The sequence below is a fragment of the Amblyomma mixtum genome, chromosome 3, assembly GCF_055824585.1.
Source record: "Amblyomma mixtum isolate Tamu chromosome 3, ASM5582458v1, whole genome shotgun sequence".
Lineage (NCBI taxonomy): Eukaryota > Metazoa > Arthropoda > Arachnida > Ixodida > Ixodidae > Amblyomma > Amblyomma mixtum.
Window position 1 is genome coordinate 109,676,433 of NC_143014.1, and position 17,064 is coordinate 109,693,496.

General features: G+C 45.6%; 1 long non-coding RNA gene across 1 annotated transcript; it reads right to left on the bottom strand.

The window, feature by feature from the left end:
- Positions 1-3,932: 3,932 nt before the first annotated feature.
- LOC149351348 (uncharacterized) lies at positions 3,933-13,855 on the bottom strand. Its single transcript, XR_016290579.1, has 2 exons — positions 13,754-13,855; positions 3,933-6,483 (listed from the first exon to the last, which is right to left on the bottom strand). It is a non-coding gene; the product is annotated as an uncharacterized LOC149351348 (long non-coding RNA).
- Between the last annotated feature and the right edge of the window lie 3,209 nt (positions 13,856-17,064).

Below are 17,064 nucleotides of genomic sequence, written 5' to 3' on the forward strand. Positions count from 1 at the left end.
GCTAAAGCGCAAAAGTGAAAAGGGAAAAAAAAACAACGTTTTTCACTTCCTTCTGTGTTAAGATTAGAAATGTACAAAAAGATACTTTCATTGTTAAGACATGTTTTATTTTTGTATGTGCTGTGCAGTCATGTGGTAATGTATGAAATTTTCGTGCTGTCACTAGTGGCACAGTCTCGTCAGGAACATTCAGGCACACTCCGCTTTTTGCACGTTCCGTTTAAGCGTAGCGCTATATCTTGCATCATTTACGACTTTGTTAAAAATTAAAGTGAGCGGGAACAAGAATGCTTACCTGAAAACAACTCTCTCTAAATACGGTGCGTATACGTCGAATAAGCGATCAGAGTCACAACTTACGTCCATGTAATGTCGCTGTGATGTACTGGATGCCTTTGCTGTCTGGTAAGCTTGTGGAGAGGCGCTGTGCAGGAGCAGGCTAGGCGAAAAGTTGCTCAAGAGGTTGTTTTAGAGCCGGCACAAGTAAACAGTCCCTAAGAGTAGTGTACGGCTGTTTCGGGAATGCAGATTTTACCACTGCGTGTGGAAAGGACCTGATACCCTACATTTCGTTTCATTTCTTCGCATCCGTTGTTGCAGCGATTTTTTAAATCTGAGGGTAGCAGCATATATATACGCTTCTCACTGCCCTAGCTATTAAAGCAACCCTAAGCTACCCTGTCACGTACTTTATGCGTTTCAACCCTACAGAAAACCTTCGTGTCATTAGCATGCCATTCACTGCTTTAAAAATGCTGTTTCACCAATGGCTGGCCTGTTCGCCCGAGAGCAGAAGAAAACGTTTACTAGCAATTGTGCCATAATTAATAAAAGATTAAGAAAGGAACCCTACGTTGCAACGTCTGATTGGGCAACGATTGGGTGCATCGCGTATACGTTCTGTACTGCAGGCGTCGCAGGTGCTAAACTGCGTGCACATGTACCGGTACGCACTTTACTTTAAGTACCAGTACTTTAAGCACCGGTAGCGCCGGTACTTCAAGTACCTGCGCTAGCCTGCGAGGTACGCGATAGCAGGGCCCATCCTTAGTTATAGGCATGTCTAACTATCTCAACTTCATAGGCCTGTAGACCTATCTATCGCATATAAATAGGCCTAAAGAACTTCAGATAGGCCACCATTCGACCGCTGTGAGATTTGGAAATAGTGACCTCGTCACTTCACTGGAAAAGCTTTGGAGATTAGTGTCCTGGTCGAGCTACATGATCTACCGATAACGACAAATTGCGAAACAAACGTCCCGTCACCTTTCGTGAGTATATACCGCGTGAGTTACCGCTTTGTGAGTAGATGGTCCCGTCTGGTTTTTGAAAATGGAAGGGCAAGTAAAAAGCAAAAAGAATGCTTGTATGTCGCAAAGCAGTACGCGGAGGGTGAGCGACGCGTTAGTTTACAAATTGTATCTAATTTATTTCTTTTTAATTACCCAAGAGATTCTTGTCTACACTCCTCAAACCACGCGTACGGATGTTTGGCCTCTGTTTAACATATAGCTACGGCCGGCGCGCGTGTAGTCAGACCTCGATCGTGTAGCAAAGCAGCAGAACGCCTAAACCGGTATGAAATCGCAGTCGTTAGTTACGAGAAGTCTTAACGAAATTGGAGTGTTTTATGGAGGTCCCCTCACTGGTATTATGTGATTCATGTCCGGAGCAACCGGTTTCTTTCACTGTTCACACTGTCAGTCAGCCGCTTTTGGTCTGCCTCTTTACGTTGGATGCCGTGTACGGCTTTCTGACACGATGTATGAAAATAGTGAGCAGCCTTTGGGGACAGTATTGTTCAGGACAAGGTATGAGGATGCGTTCCGCTCTGTCTGTCTTGTGTAATGTTGCGAAGGCGTGCAAGTCAATGGCTAAGCTCATGTAACAACTGCGAGGGCACAGCGGACGAACTGAGCGTGAGCAAATGTGATGTATAAGCTAAGGAAATCGCGTAGTGCGCACACATGCGAACGTGACCACGGGCTCGCACGCACGTACGCGCAGAGGAAATAGAAAATTAGACGAGCGCCCAGGAGCGTCGTCATGTGCCGATGTCAACACACGCACGTGGCTCGAGAACTGAAGCCAGCGCACGTATCCTGCCGTGACGCGTAGCGCGCCCTTGAATTCCGACGAGGCTAGATTAAAGCGCGCTCGTGGTTCGTTAGCGGGTCACGCGTGCCACGCTCGCGGCACACGCCAGCCACGTCGTCGCCAAATATATTGCCTTTTGCAGCCGCGCGGTTATCTCCCATGCGCTATTCCTCGAGCGCGGTACGGATTTGTGGATTGTGAATTCCCCTGACAGGGCTATGAGAAGCAAGCTGGCTCGCATGAGTCTTTTACAATAAAAAGACGAGAGATCTCTTTATGTGCTGGGAAAACAAAGAAATGGCTGCCCTGGGTGCAGAGCTGAGAAGCAGTAGAGATAAGTAAAAAGCTGTTCGTTTCGTGAACTGCTAATTGAAGGCAAACAAAGATGATAGAGACACCGTAGCGCTCACATTGTGTTACCGAGTGCGATGAATTAACGCGATACCGTTAAGGGTCCCATGACGCAGAAAAGCCGGCGTCGTCGTCCGTGTCGCTGACCGTGAGCGAAAAATTCCTCTGGAAGCAAAGAATTGGTGAAATAAAGAAACGGGTCAAAGAATGTTCGACTCAATGCCACTTTTCTTAGGAAGGTTCCTGTAATGTAATTTAGTTGAAAATAAACTTAGGTTAATGTGGATTTCCGCGTGAATCGAAACCAAAACCTTCGGATTGCAGGACATGCACGCTACCCGTAGGCCTCGAAGGCTCGTTGTTTCATGTTGAATAAAGGTGTACCTAGTGCATGCGGCGTGGTCTTTGACTTCGCGAACTGTCTTAGAGAGCAATTATGAGTATGCTAATTAGGCATCGCGTCGTTGTGTGAGTGTTGAGTAGACGATGTGAAGGGGACCCAATAACGCTATGAAGCTTGAGCATTTTTCAAGTTTTTTTTTGTTATTTTGTATCCGGTCCTCGGCCCCCTTACTGCTATGACCCAATTGAAAAACATTAGATTTTGGCGCCAGATGAACGCTGGGATTTTCCTTATGGCGTACGATGTCACACAGCTGTCGCTGTAACAGATATTGTCTGCTCGATACGCTTAATGTGTCAGCGAGTTAATATTTCTGGTTGCCGAAACTGCGAGCTGTATTACACTAAACGAAAATTCTTCCAAGTGAAATACAATGGAGAAATCTGCAGCCATGACTCCAGAAATAGCCCTCTTATTTTCTTTCCCGGGCCACCAAAAGATGCGGTGAAACGTCGCTGCTCGCACGAGCGTTATGCTAGCAGGTGGATAAGATCCGAGGCCCGATAACCCGTTTAGTGCTGTCTGGAACATTTTCTGTCTGTGTTTGTCTGAGAGCAACTCTATGCGGATGCAAGAATACAGACAGAACACGCCGCCACGTGCATAATGGTGATTTCACAAATAAAGAAACGAAAATTATAATCGCCGTCCTTATCACGGTGACGGTGGTGCAACTTCAGGCTCGGTCAAATGTTTAGGGGAATCCCCCAAGGTGGAGTAGATTTGTAATAAGGGAGTAATTACTCATTGGCATCCACCCGAGCGCAGCCATACGGCTACAAAGGAAAGCTATACAGCTTTCTCAGAAACTTTCCCACTTCGAGTTATTGATCAATTCGCTCTCGTCCTACCATAAGCTTGCCGTCCTGGTTAGCTCAATTGGTAGAGCGACTGCTCCGGTGTAGCGGTGGTCCTGGGTTCGAACCCCGGACCAGGACGAATTTTTCTTTAACTACGAAGTTTCTGAGAAAGCTGTATAGCTTTCCTTTGTAGCCGTATGGCTGCGCTCGGGTGGATGCCAATGAGTAATTACTCCCTTATTAACTTCAGGCTCGTGCTTCTTCTCCCCTCATTCTTCTAGAGTAGTGTGTTGCCTCTCGTTAGTTACAGGTGTTTAACGTGGTTTGATTACAAACTACAGAGTTTACGCCCGGGAGCAGTTTTTGTTAAGGTTTGTCGCGCTAGCACTCCGTTTCAACTGATCGCTGAGATGAAAATATAAGTAATTATATTTATTAAACAATTTTACGCGGAAAATCGATATTGTGGGCTACGAGGTACGCCATAGTTGAAGGTACCAAACTGATTTCGACTACCCGGGGTACTTCGACGCGCACTCTATGATCTAGGTATGAGTACCACTTTTGAACTTCGCCTTCATCGAGGCGCAGCTGCCGCAATCGTGATCGAGCCCGCAACATTGGGTTCAACAGATTTTCGCCATATCCACTAATCTCCTTCATGTAATAAAATTTAAGTTATCTAACTTTAACAGAGTCCTACGATTCATAAGCAGCCGCTGCTTCTAGTTCAGTAAGAAATCCAAATCAACCTCGACGCAGTTTAATGTATCACGCGACCTGAGTTCAAAATTATGAGCCTAATGAACAAACTAAAAATGTGCCTTCTTCATTTCACTCTTTCTTTCTTCGAGTACTGACTCGTTTTTCTGTGGGTTTTTACGGTAACTTATTCGCACTTCTATTTGAACATGCTCATAGAGGCCTCCAGATGTAGTCATGATGATAATTTATCATACAATGGCCGCAAAAAAAAACTGGATAATCAGTGGTCGGATCTTCCATCTAGTTCATTAAGTTAGCCCTCTGGCAGTCTTGGCACCTTGCTGCTGGTGTGAAGGCGCAATTTCCGAAGAAAATAAGTAGTGAAGACGAGCCATATACTGCTTAAGGAGCGGATGCATTCATCAAACAATGCGGCAACACATCTCCCTTATTATATGTTGTGACTAAGTTTACTGAAACCTCTGTGCGCCATTACCGAGGGACGAAAAGTGAGAAGCAGTTTGGTTAGTTATTTGTCAGTATTAAAGCTCGAAGTAGATATGAGAGGTGAAACGATACTATTCCGATGGCTGATACGCTTACTGGAATACAACATGAAGCGTTCTTGACGTCATCATTAATGCATGTTTTATCCAGAAGTGGAAACCATAACTTCGGGTTCGCTCTTAGTGCACTAATGAGCTGTCATTCACGGAAGTATTTACTGTTTACACAGGGGCTGCCCGTGAAAGGCGCCTTGACTAGGCCGTCCGTCCTGCATCGTCTTGAGTAGAACCCGGGCAGGAAGCTTGCTCCTAGTGCGTCTGTCCTTTCTGAGAGCATAGAGGAAGTCGGAAAGATATAGCACAAAAAATCAGTGAAACGCCAACGGGTGGCATTAACCGGTAGCAATAGCATATACTTACCGTTTAGTGCATCGTATACAGCAACCGGTTTCGAGCGGGGCACGGTGTGGAACGTGCAACATAGCGGTCAACGGAAGCACATTGACAAAAAAAAAGCACCAGACTCATAAATAAATAAAAAAAAAGAAAACGGATCTTACCAGATGCGCCCAGAATGCAAAGCGACATATTTACGGGTTTACGTCACGGGTTGTTTACAGATTTCTGCATTCCCATGTTTGGTTGAGGTATCTGTAAAGCCGCGAAAAAACCCAAAACCAGCAACACAAATGCGCCTACCAAGAATGTAGACTTAAAAGCACTTCCTTGACTCCGTCAGAATCACTGCGGTCGGCCCGGAGTGTCCTGTTCTTCTCTGTAATTAGATGTGCTTTCTCAAGTGCACGTTCAGTTAGCATTTATAAGAGATTCAAAAGCCGCACAATATATTTATAACGAACTCCTAAACGCTCACTCAATTTCTTCAGAAAGCTCAATAATTTGCTTATAACTTCATCTGGAGGAGCAGTTCAAATCGAAAAGCGAAGAAAACTATTAAAGGAAGTGCGTAAAGTCACTTGCCAGGAAATGGATCACCGACTTTGCTTGCACAAGGAAAGTAGCTTGTCAGTCATCTTTTCTAGTCGCCTCCTCGAGTCGTGCTCCTGCTGCTGAGGCAATCATTGGCTCAAACGCGTGCTCTCAGGAGGAGGGTAGGGTGAGGGCGATATAGAGCATAACCGAGCGCGTTGTTGGGCGAGTCAGTCACTTATTATCGACAAAGGGCACTGACTGCGCACACGCAAACAAGGGCATCCTTGTTTGCACCCTTGTTGATAGAGCAAACGCGTAGGCTATTCGCTCCCCTGTTCGTCCTCATGAGCAGATACTAGGAATCTGTAAGCTTACTGAAGCAATATGCCTCAGGTTTCCAGTGTTCCAGAGTGAGCGAAGGATAAACGCTTTTCATTACTTCCAGCCGCTAATACGCCCCCGAGCACAAGGAAGCGCACATCAAGCACATGGCCATTTCGGGCACTGCAGTTTTCCGCAAGCCGCTGCTCACCGCCCTCGCCTCCTTGACACCGCCGGCGCTGAAAAGTTGTCCCTCTTCCAGGATATCTGTTCAGCGCACGTGCCGCTTAGCGTCGAGCGGCGTACTTGAGATGCACCTTCCTGAATCGGTCGCGGCGGCAGCTCGGCCTTGTGGTCTGCTTCCCTGTAGGAAAGGACATCATACACGTCATAGCCGATAACGCCCGCGTCCAAGGCAACAGCTGCGCCAAAAGCGTAACCTGGCAGCGAGTAAACGTGCAAGCTGCACGCGCCATGTTACTCGAAACCGAGACATCAGCCACGCCGACTGCTCGCCAGTGCGAACATATAGCACCACCAGCTGTCATGTTGGTAAGATACGTGCTCAGAGCTGCTACTCGAGTAGCAGGGTTTAAACTTTGCTCTGGGGAAGATGAAGGGCAGCCGAAATTTCTCTACTGTAACCACTATTGGTCTGTTCCCACCCCACATTGCTTTTCCAGCCAATATCATATATCCATTTAACCGCTTATCCGTTTAACCTGGGGTATCATGGAAGGTTCGTCAAGTTTTTATGCAATGAATATCTAATGAAGCTCGTTCACATTGCATGATGTACATGAAATAAAACCGGCGCTTTTCATTCAGCACGTGAAAATAGCAGCGCTTTAGGAGCTTTACTGCAAGTACGACCCGGCTGCAGATGAGGCAACCTCAGCCACAGAAACCTCTCGGATGGTCCTTTGCCAATTACTCCGCAAACGAAAGAACGTATTCTTAGCAGCAGCAGCACCAGAAGCACCAGCAGAAGCCACTTCTCGTTGGCCGACCCCGCCGTTTTGAGATGCATATACTCTTAGTAAAGTGAGGGCTGCACTTGGCTCACGGCGTTCAGCCCGACAACTTTGGTTCTTTTGGCAAAACGTCCTGGCCGACAGCATTCCACGTGATGAATTTTCCGAATGTCGTGTTACGGGAACACCTAGCAGCGTTCCAATGCGTATGCATGGCGCAAAAAATGAGGCAAAGGGGGTTCAATGTTTTCTTAGTAATCGCTATCCATATGTCACTGTTAACGGCTACATGTATTCCTTAATTGAAGGTGGAGGTCTAGACAGACTGCATTTTGTAATCCTTAGTAACGACTTCCCTAATCGTATATCGTCTCCTATACATGTGTACGCTGATTATTGTGTAGAGTTTATCGCAGAAGTAACACCGACAGAGATAAAGTGGCCTCGCATTCTGATTTAATATTATTGTTCACTGTCGTCCCAAATGGGAAATGAAACACAGTGAGACCCATTTCCATTATGTGTTGTCAATGCGAGAGCTTTGGAAGCTGTTGATGCCTTTCTCAAAAATGACTACCTTTTTGCTTTCAAGCAATCGCTCGTCATGCGCTGATTAATGAATCGCAATATTTCGGCTGAAACATTATCAATTGGTGACGCCAGTAATAGGAATGACGCACGATTTTCTGGAAGCTATAATTTTCTTTTTCCTAAAGTTAAAACTAAGTGTGCCATATTTACCCCTCAGTTTGCTGCAATATCACTGTGAAACACTTTGTCCTCAAAAGTTAAATAATCAGTGCTCTACATTTATTTCACAATGGCAATAAACAACACTTGGCAGGTGGTTGGCAGGTGGAGGCTTCACACAGACGGACCTGGTCTGGTGACGTCATGTCGTGGTGATGCCAATTCCACAAGTGGAGAGGGCGGAGGGGGGAACAGGGACGTTCGGCAGGTGGAAGGTTTAACGACGGCGGTCATCGGGTTTTCGCTCCAACGAAGCTCCTATGCTTCCTGATAATAAATTAAACTAATCACTATTTGCAGACAGACTACTAGTCCATCTTTGCACTCACTTATCGTCGTTACACTTGCTTCCATTTCATCATATAGATACTTAGGCGTGCATAATTATACCCTCGACACTAACTTGGCAGGCCAACATTGAAACGATAACTAGAAGTTCTAATCGCGCATTAGGCTATTTGCGTCGCAATGTGAGAAAAGCCATCTCTGCGCGATGAGATTGCACTCTTGCGATACGCCCGCTTAATCAAGCTAATTGGGGCACTTTGTTCTCCTTCAACTTCAGGACGAACATTGCCCCTGCAAGTTTGAAACGCATATTGTTCTATGTGTTTTGAACGTTTGCCACGTTACGGAGGGAACTGACACCAACTGCGTAGCCAAGCTTGCTTACCCTCTTTTTGGTTGGTTTGGTTCGTGGAGTTAAACGCCCAAAAGGGACCCAGGCTATGAGGGACGCCGTAGTGGAGGATTCCAGCTGATTTCTACCGCCTGGGGTTCTTTAATGTGCACTGACATAGTACACGGGTCTTTCGCATTTCGCTTCATTCGAAATGCGACCGCCGCGGCAGGTACTGAACCTGCGTCTTTCAGGTCAGCAGACGAATTCCATAACCACTGAGCCACCGCGACGGCTCACCCTCTTTATTTTGCGCCCGTTACAAAACAGTGGAAGCTAAAAGAAAAAAGACCTGTTGTTTAATTCGAAGTCCTTCATGTCACCGTATTACAAGCATTGCCTCTTGTTTCTCAGCTGTCGTTGTTTTTTATTTTATAGTTGCAATGAAGACTAAAGCTCGCACATATTTCACTCTTTCAGAAGTCACTTTTTTTGTTGTCAGGCATCCGAGTGAACGAACATCGCGATAAATGCAAATCGGCGTTGTCTGTGCAAAAAAGGGAAGAACGGTGAACTCTGCGTCGAAGCGCTTTACGTACACGGTGCATCATTCATGCTGCATGCGAAAGTTCTCGCGCTCTCCAGGTTTTGCTTCAACATGTGTTTTTTCTTTTTTTGCTCCACACCATCTTAAATGCCAGAAACTAAGATAAGAGAGCCTGCCTGTGCCATTGAGGAAAGAACGGAGATACAACTTCAGATTGCATAGCTAGCCGCCTTAGCAAAATATTGAGACTGTTCACTACGGCTCGCTGAAAGACACAAGGCAAGAATACAAGGCAGATGCTACAAATCAACACAGCTTACAAGAGCGCCTTGAGATCGGTGGTTGTCGAGACGAGAAAATGGAGAGTGGCGCTCTCCTAAGGAAATCTCACCGTCATGCCGATAATACCGCGCGCACACCCCTACACCCAATCAAGGTCTGTGCTGTGATAGAAGTGAATAATGCAACGTGGGTTTTGCCATGTAGCCTCTTCGGAACACCTCGACGAAGGTTGGAATATTGTTTGAAAAACGATCTTGCCCTTCCGTTCAGCTTGACACAATCATCATCGCATTCGTTGCGCCTCCCGTGAAAATTAATAAATGTCCATTGTTCCTGGTCTTCTGGTTGGCGATTACATCTAGTTTTAGGATTGCCTAGTGTGGTAGTGCATATTTTCGTGAGCATTATCAAAGGCGTCAGCGCAGTCAGTTTATTTAACAATACTGGGAACCTTACTAACGCTCTTACTGAAGTGGGCAAATATACATAAACAAACTAAACCGGTATGAAGACATCATGCACTATTAATCCAACGAACATAACACTTAGTTCAGGGTAGTGCATTTGTAATAGCACGGGAAGTGTGACAAGTACCAGGGTGTGTGCGAATCGGCACAGATATCACTTGATTCTCAAGCCGCCTTTCAACACAAAACATGACTGCAGACACCGAACGTAGCATGGTCGCAGAAATACGAAAAAGCAAAGCACCAGGCACCGTCGCAGCAGGTGCGTCGGTATCGGTGGTGAGCACCACGTGATCTCAATTAATCCGCGAAGGTGACGGTGACAGTGAATGGTGTGATGGTATGTACTCGTCGCCAATATTTTCTATTTTATTATCGACTACCAAGCTGAAAACTTGGTTTAAATCTACCGCCACTTCCTCGCATCTTACAAAGAATAACGAACTGATTGCTGAAGGGGAAAGCTTACGTAATGCCAAACGCCTATAGGATGTGGATTTTAAAGAGACACCTGGCATCTCACAAGGTTTCCATACCTCTCAGAAAGCGCAAAACGTGACTTTATTGAGAAAATTATTGACTCATCTTCAAAGGCCGTATTCTGTTATGCGAGAATATCCTGCTCCGTATGGACTTTCTGCTAATGCATTGTCGAGTTTAGCGGTTGCAATCGCGAAACCTCGTGAAAACTTTGGGCCATTGTAACTTTTTATTGCTGTTTAACACTCAACAGCGTCACGATAATAATAATAACCTGCAAAATATGCTACAACAAATAAAAGATCAGTGTCTCATTATTTTATTTGCAAACGGATTACTCAGCACACATATTTCGATTCATTCTCTTCAATCCGTATTAGTAATGGGAAATCACAGGATGTATACCGCATTTATTTAAGAAATGTTGTGGGATGAACAGGAAAGACAACGGGTGTTTTGGTCATCCACGCGTGTATAAAAATGTCCAGCTAAATCATGTGAATTCTATAACACATTATAACTAGTTTAGTTTAGTTTATGGGGTTCAACGTCCCGAAGCGACTAAGGCTGTGAGAGACGCCGTAGTGGTGGGCTCCGGAAATTTAGACCACCTGGGGATCTTTAACGTGCACTGACATCGCACAGTACACGGGCCTCTAGAATTTCTCCTCCAAAGAAATTCAGCCGCCGCGGCCGGGATCGAACCCGCGTCTTTCGGGTCAGACATCATAACTGTTTCGTGCAAAGAACGCATCAAATAATCTCAAAGTAGTCTTCAAAACATGTCTCTCGGAAGCTGCTATCGTGGAGAAAATTTCTCAAACGGCAAAGAGAAAGCTTGCAGCGCCATTACAGCGAAATAAAAGAACCGCAGCTTGAAAAAGATAACGATCGGAACTCAGTACATCCACAAGATAGCTCCAAGGCATGACCTGACTACTTATGGAGGAACCTGGTAAATGTTCTACTGATCATACTAAAAAAATATTTCTGCGTGGCGTTTGCAGGTCACTTCGCAGTAATAAGCGAGTAATTACTCATTGGAATCTGCCCAAGCGCAGCCATACGGCTACAAATGAAAGGTGTAGAGCTTTCTCAGAAACTTTTCAGTTAATGAAAAAATTCGTCCTGGTCCGGGGTTCTAATCCGGGATAACCACCCCATTGGAGAAGTTGCTCTACCAACTGAGTTAACCTGGACGGAAAGCTTATGGCAGGGCGAGCTTATGGTAAGGTATGGTGCTCCCTTAATATAAGCACACATTTTTTTAATGCTCAGTTTCATTTGTCATTTCTTACACAACATCATGAAGTGGGTTGTTTACAACATCTCGATATAACTTTGACGTTTGAGCGCTAATCGTTAATGCAGATAAGAAAAATATAATTGAAGGAAGGATGCGTCATTGGGAAACTTCCGACAGAACAACCACAGTTGCAGAAATTTCAGTGTGAACTACTACATACTGAGAACGGTTAGGCATTACTTAAAGTTGTTCTTGATTGCGAAATCGTCCCCTCAGCGTACGCGGCTGCTGAGTGTTGCGTTTCGTCTGCGAGCAGCGTGGAGCAACAGGTGAGCTGCTAGCCGTTTTCTTTTTCTTTTCGAGTAGCGATATAAACAAATAAAAAAACGCCGCACGCAACAGTTGCGTAAAACCAGAAAGGAGTTTCGCGCGATCGGTAGTGTTTACGCTATTACTCTATTTAGTTGGGAATTATGCGATTTAGTTGGAAATTTGGAGGTCAATATCTCGGCACATATGAGGGCTAAGAGAATTCTACCAAATGGAGTAGTACAGAAATACGGCCGTCTTAAAAGTGTAGCGATTGAAAACTTTAATTTCTGATTTTAGTTAATCATGATACACATGATGACCGGTATCCTTTTTGCGCATGCCTGGTTCCATAAAGTTGCTTCGAAATCGGCTTTCATGCATTGCTCTTAGCTTCTAAAAAAAGACACTGGAAGTCTAAATTTGAACACCCTATATACTAGGATACATTCTAAATGGCGCGCGTTTCGGTGCGAGTGTTGTTCTTCAGCTGGTGGCGGAAATGCTGACATCACAAAAGTGAGTTGCGATAGACGCATTCAGCCCAAGCTGCACGGAGCGGCCCATGCGTCAGCCACTATCGGAGATCCGGCAGGTGCGTCACAAAATTCTGTTTACATATTCGAAGGCGAATGAAGACCTTGGGTCTATCTGAAGATTTAGGAAGAACCGAGTTAAAAATAACATCGCTCGAGTGATTTCAGATCATCTGGCTGAAAGAAATAAAGATCGTCCTGACCAGCACCGCAAGGCTGAAAAGCGAGGACAAAAAAGTAATTATGAAGTGTTATGAGAGTCTCCCTTAGCTTTGTCACAGATGAAGGCTGTCCTTTTGACAAGAGTTCCCTTATAACGTTTTCTTACATCTTCTAGGCTGTTGAACTGGTTTTTACTCGTGTTTCTCCGCCACACCGTTGCTTTCTTGGGGCTCTTCTTTATTCCTACCTACGTCTAAATGAGACAGCGCGTGAGGTTGAAAACATCGTTGCTTGGCTGTCACACTGACACCACCTGGCAGGGTTTCATCGCCAGCTGCCTTTATACGGCAGCCTTCCGTTTCGCTGGGCAGATCATTTTCCGAACTGCCCACTGGGCTCACGGTGGCCGTGCACCCTGCGTGAACCTTTGTTCTGATAGCTTATCGGGTACTACGGTCACATTAATTGTATGTCATATCGTTTGCTATACGGTAGTCTTCATATCTTAGACTCGATATGATGGACTTTGGGGGCTAGTGGCCACTTTAATGGATAATGAACAGTCATAACACCGCTGTGAATGAAGCAGCTTCAACCGTAAGTTTCTTCCCATGCAGGACAAACAGATATGCCTCAGTCCGAACACACTCGTTCGTCTTGAGAGCGTGCGATGAGTGCTGCAAGCTCTTGTCATGAATGCGCATTATCTCACTGTCGGGATATAGTTTTGGAGACGTGGCTGTGATGGTGTTAGGGGCAGGTAACCATGGCGTCAATTTCTTGGTCATTTGCATTGATCCTGGAGGCCATTTTTAAGCTTGTGTTTCATGGAACAAAATGTATCTCTTGCTAGGAATACTGCGAAGGACGGGACGAAAAAAGACGGACACCCCAAGCGCTGGTTATGAAGTAGCAGTTTAGTTCAGGAAGCACGAAAATATAGGGTCTGAACTGTATGAGAACCAAAAAAAGACCAGGGGAAGTGCACAGCCAGGCACGACGATGAAAAAATAGCATGTTACCACCCTGCTGCTAAGAAATGAGAAAAAAGATGAGCAGAAGATATGTAAAACAAAACAAAAACCAGTGCAGTCATAAAAAAGCACCGCGCAAAATATATATAGAAAACAAGACACGTGTATACAAGCCACAACGAAAAAGAGAAAACAGCTAACAATTTGCGTCATGGTGCACGTCAGAAAACTAGTGATTAAGAAATGGCATTCCTTTCGGAAAAAAAAGGGGACAGACGGCGTACTCACACTGGTTTCTTCTTTCTCATGGGCAATGAAGGTTTCCCAAATCCCGCGCGCACGGCAGTGGCGATATTTGTTTGCGTTGCGCGTTTGATTAAAGAAGGCAGAACAACCTTGCGAACAGCACAGTTCGCTGCGAGGTGAGAACCTGCTGCCGCTCCCAAAGAATTGGCGTCTTCGTGTGGCCTGTCATTAATGCACCTTGCGGTTTGCACTAATTGCCACAAGAGAGTGGTATCTCGTAAACAACATTTATCTTGCAGCCTGTAAATCGTTGCTTGTGTTTCTTGTCCCTCACTATACCTTATGCATCATCACCGTTAAGCCGCTTCCATAGTGTAGCGAGTAGGGCGGACAATGCTAGTCGCACGTCAACCCTTCCGGGCTATTTTCTTAGTGTTGTTCGACACACTATCTACAGCCTCCGTCTGCAGTCTTCGGGCCACAGCGCTCATTTGTAGTGGAATGAATGAGCCTTGAACGCTCCGTGTAGCGGAGTATTCAAAGCACACGTCCAGCAGCGAGCTTCTCTACCACGGGAAGAAACCTTCTCCTAGTGTTTCAAGGCCCTTCGATCTTTATTGGTGCCGTGATGGGTCCATTGTGCGGCTCAAACAAAAAACATTCGGCCTGAAGACTTCTGACGAAAACCGTACATACGGAATCACGGCGGTGCGTACTCGATCAACGTCCAAGCGCTTTTTGCTGGAGCTTCCGCGGACTTCCCTTAGCAGTTTTTCAGCTGGACTACGCAGGAAGTCTCCCGGAAATCCTGAAGAAACAAGCCGGGTTTTTTTTCTCGCCTCTTATCAGCCAGGCTGGGCACGTGCCATTTCCTCACCGCCATGCCTATTTAAGCACTTCTCCTTGTCTTTGTTTTGTTTCCATGCCGTTCGAAGTCTATATTTTCTACCTTCCTAATATAAACTACCAGATGGCGGTCAGCGCTTGTGGTGTCCGTCTTTTATTTTAACGTCCTTCGCGCTCTTTCAAGCGTCATTCCAAACGTCATTTCGCTCTCTTTCAATTCCTTTTGCAAAAGTTTGGTTTATTGGTTTATTGGGGTTTAACGTCCCAGAGCGACTGAGGCTATGAGAGACGCCGTAGTAGAGGGCTCCGGAAATTTCGACCACCTGGGGTTCTTTAACGTGCACTGACATCGCACAGCACACGGGCCTCTAGAATTTCGCCTTCAAGAAATTCAGCCGCCGCGGCCGGGATCGAACCCGCGTCTTTCGGGTCAGCAGCCGAGCGCCGTAACCACTGAGCCACCGCGGCGGGGCCCTTTTGCAAAAGTGAAGTGCATTCAACCTCAATTATTTCGCATGTTAGCCAGTTTTTGTGCACTTTTAAAACAACACATTTTTTGAGAAGGGGTATATGCATTGACATTCGAGGCAGTGGGCTAGATTACCATACCCTCACATAATCTTCACGTCAAGGCCATGCTCCCGAAGCCTATCATTCAGGCCCGTTTGTTCTACATATTGCTTGTCACAGGAAAGAGGTATCTGATGCGCGACGTTTTAAATGCAATTAACCAAATTTTCGCCATGTTTGTTTGCACAGAAGGCAGCCTTTTTGACTTCTGTTACATTTTATTGCACAGGTGACTCAGCATATTTGTGGCCGAAAAATGTTTAAGCGCCCGCTCCCTACGCTATATTTTTTTAATTATGGGTCAGCTCATGAAAGTATGGGATGATTGCAACTTTTTCTTTCTTACGCGGAGCCGGCTGACTGACATTTTCTTCAGAACGCCTTCCGCAACAGACACAAGAGTATGGGAAAGGTACTCAGCCTACCCAGAATGTATGCCAAGAAAAATCGGGGTTCAGTCAGGAGGCTCCGCGTAAGGAAGAAAAATTTGCTGCCATCCCATACTTTCATAAGTTGTCCCATAATCTAAAAAGCTTAAAGTGTTTTTCTCGGCCCCAAATATGCTCAGTCACCTTTGCCCCCCAAAATGTGACAAGTCAAAAAGGCGGCCAGCTGTGCAAAGAAACGTGGCCAAAACCTTGTTAATTGCATTGAAAACTCTGAGTATCAGATACCTCTATCCTGTGGCAAGCGATATGTAGAGAAAACGGGCAGATGTCTAAATGATAGGTTTCAGGAGCATGGCCGTGACGTGAAGAACATGCGTGGGTGTTGTTATGTAAGCTGAATGACGCGATTGTCACTCCATACGCCTGCAAAACCGGCTGACACGTGAATTAACTGAGACTGAATGGATTGCACTCTTGGGAAATGACTGTGTAAGTAGCCGTTCTGTCACACTGCTGACAAAGGAGCATGCGGATCTGGGTGATCTGCTTTGCTAGCTCAAAGTACTGATGGTGCTACTGTGATACGATGGTATGAAATCATTTTTGATGTTAGCGCTTAGTGTGTCCGTCTTTCTGAGCCCTTGTCTTTTTTTTTGCGCTACGTTTTTGCAATGTTTCACGCTCATCACGACAACGCCTGAGCAATAGATGAAAAAGCTGGGCCTCACCCACAAGGGCGCAACGAAAGATCCCTCACAATGTCAAGTACAGAGGTACCCCAGCTGGTGTATCTTGCGCAATCACGCTGCCATGCAGGCAGAGGCTGTGCGCAGTCGATACAAGCAACTTGACAGTGAAAGCGCTCAAAAGGACAAGGACGACAGAAAGGGAAAGACATACAAAGCGCTTACTTTCAACTGATTTTATTTCATGCGAAAAACAACTTTATACTCATAGTAATCACTTGCGCATGCTTACAAGAACATTACCACCGAGTGATAGCTGGCACGTTCTTTCAGATAACCGGCATGCCCGATGTAAGATAGGACATCTCTTTATCCGACAACAAAATTGACGGAGCGCTTACGCAATCATCGCCCGCTCGTGCTATCTCAAGAGCCTCCACAATCTCTCTCGTTATTTGACATCTACTTTTAAAAAGTACCTTACACCTGTGAAAATCGGGACGGCAACCTTCCTTGCTTTTCTTGCTTTTCCATTTGCACTTCAGACAATGGATACTCAAGTGCCCACCTCTTTTGTTTTCCACGTTGTAACTATGCTCTCCTAACCTCTCGTTTATGCATCTTCCCGTCTGTCCTATATAACATTTGCCACATGTCAAGGGCACCCTATATACGACGCCTTCTACGCATCTGACGAATGGCTTTTGGTGCCTGATTGTGCAAGCAGCCTTTCCCTGGTTTCCAGAAGTGCTTTTCTTGCATAGGGCGCTCAACTTATTCGGGGCTGAAAACAAAACGTTTACATTTACCCTGTTGCCAATTTTTCTCAGGTTATGTGATAGCCTATGCTTATATGGAATAA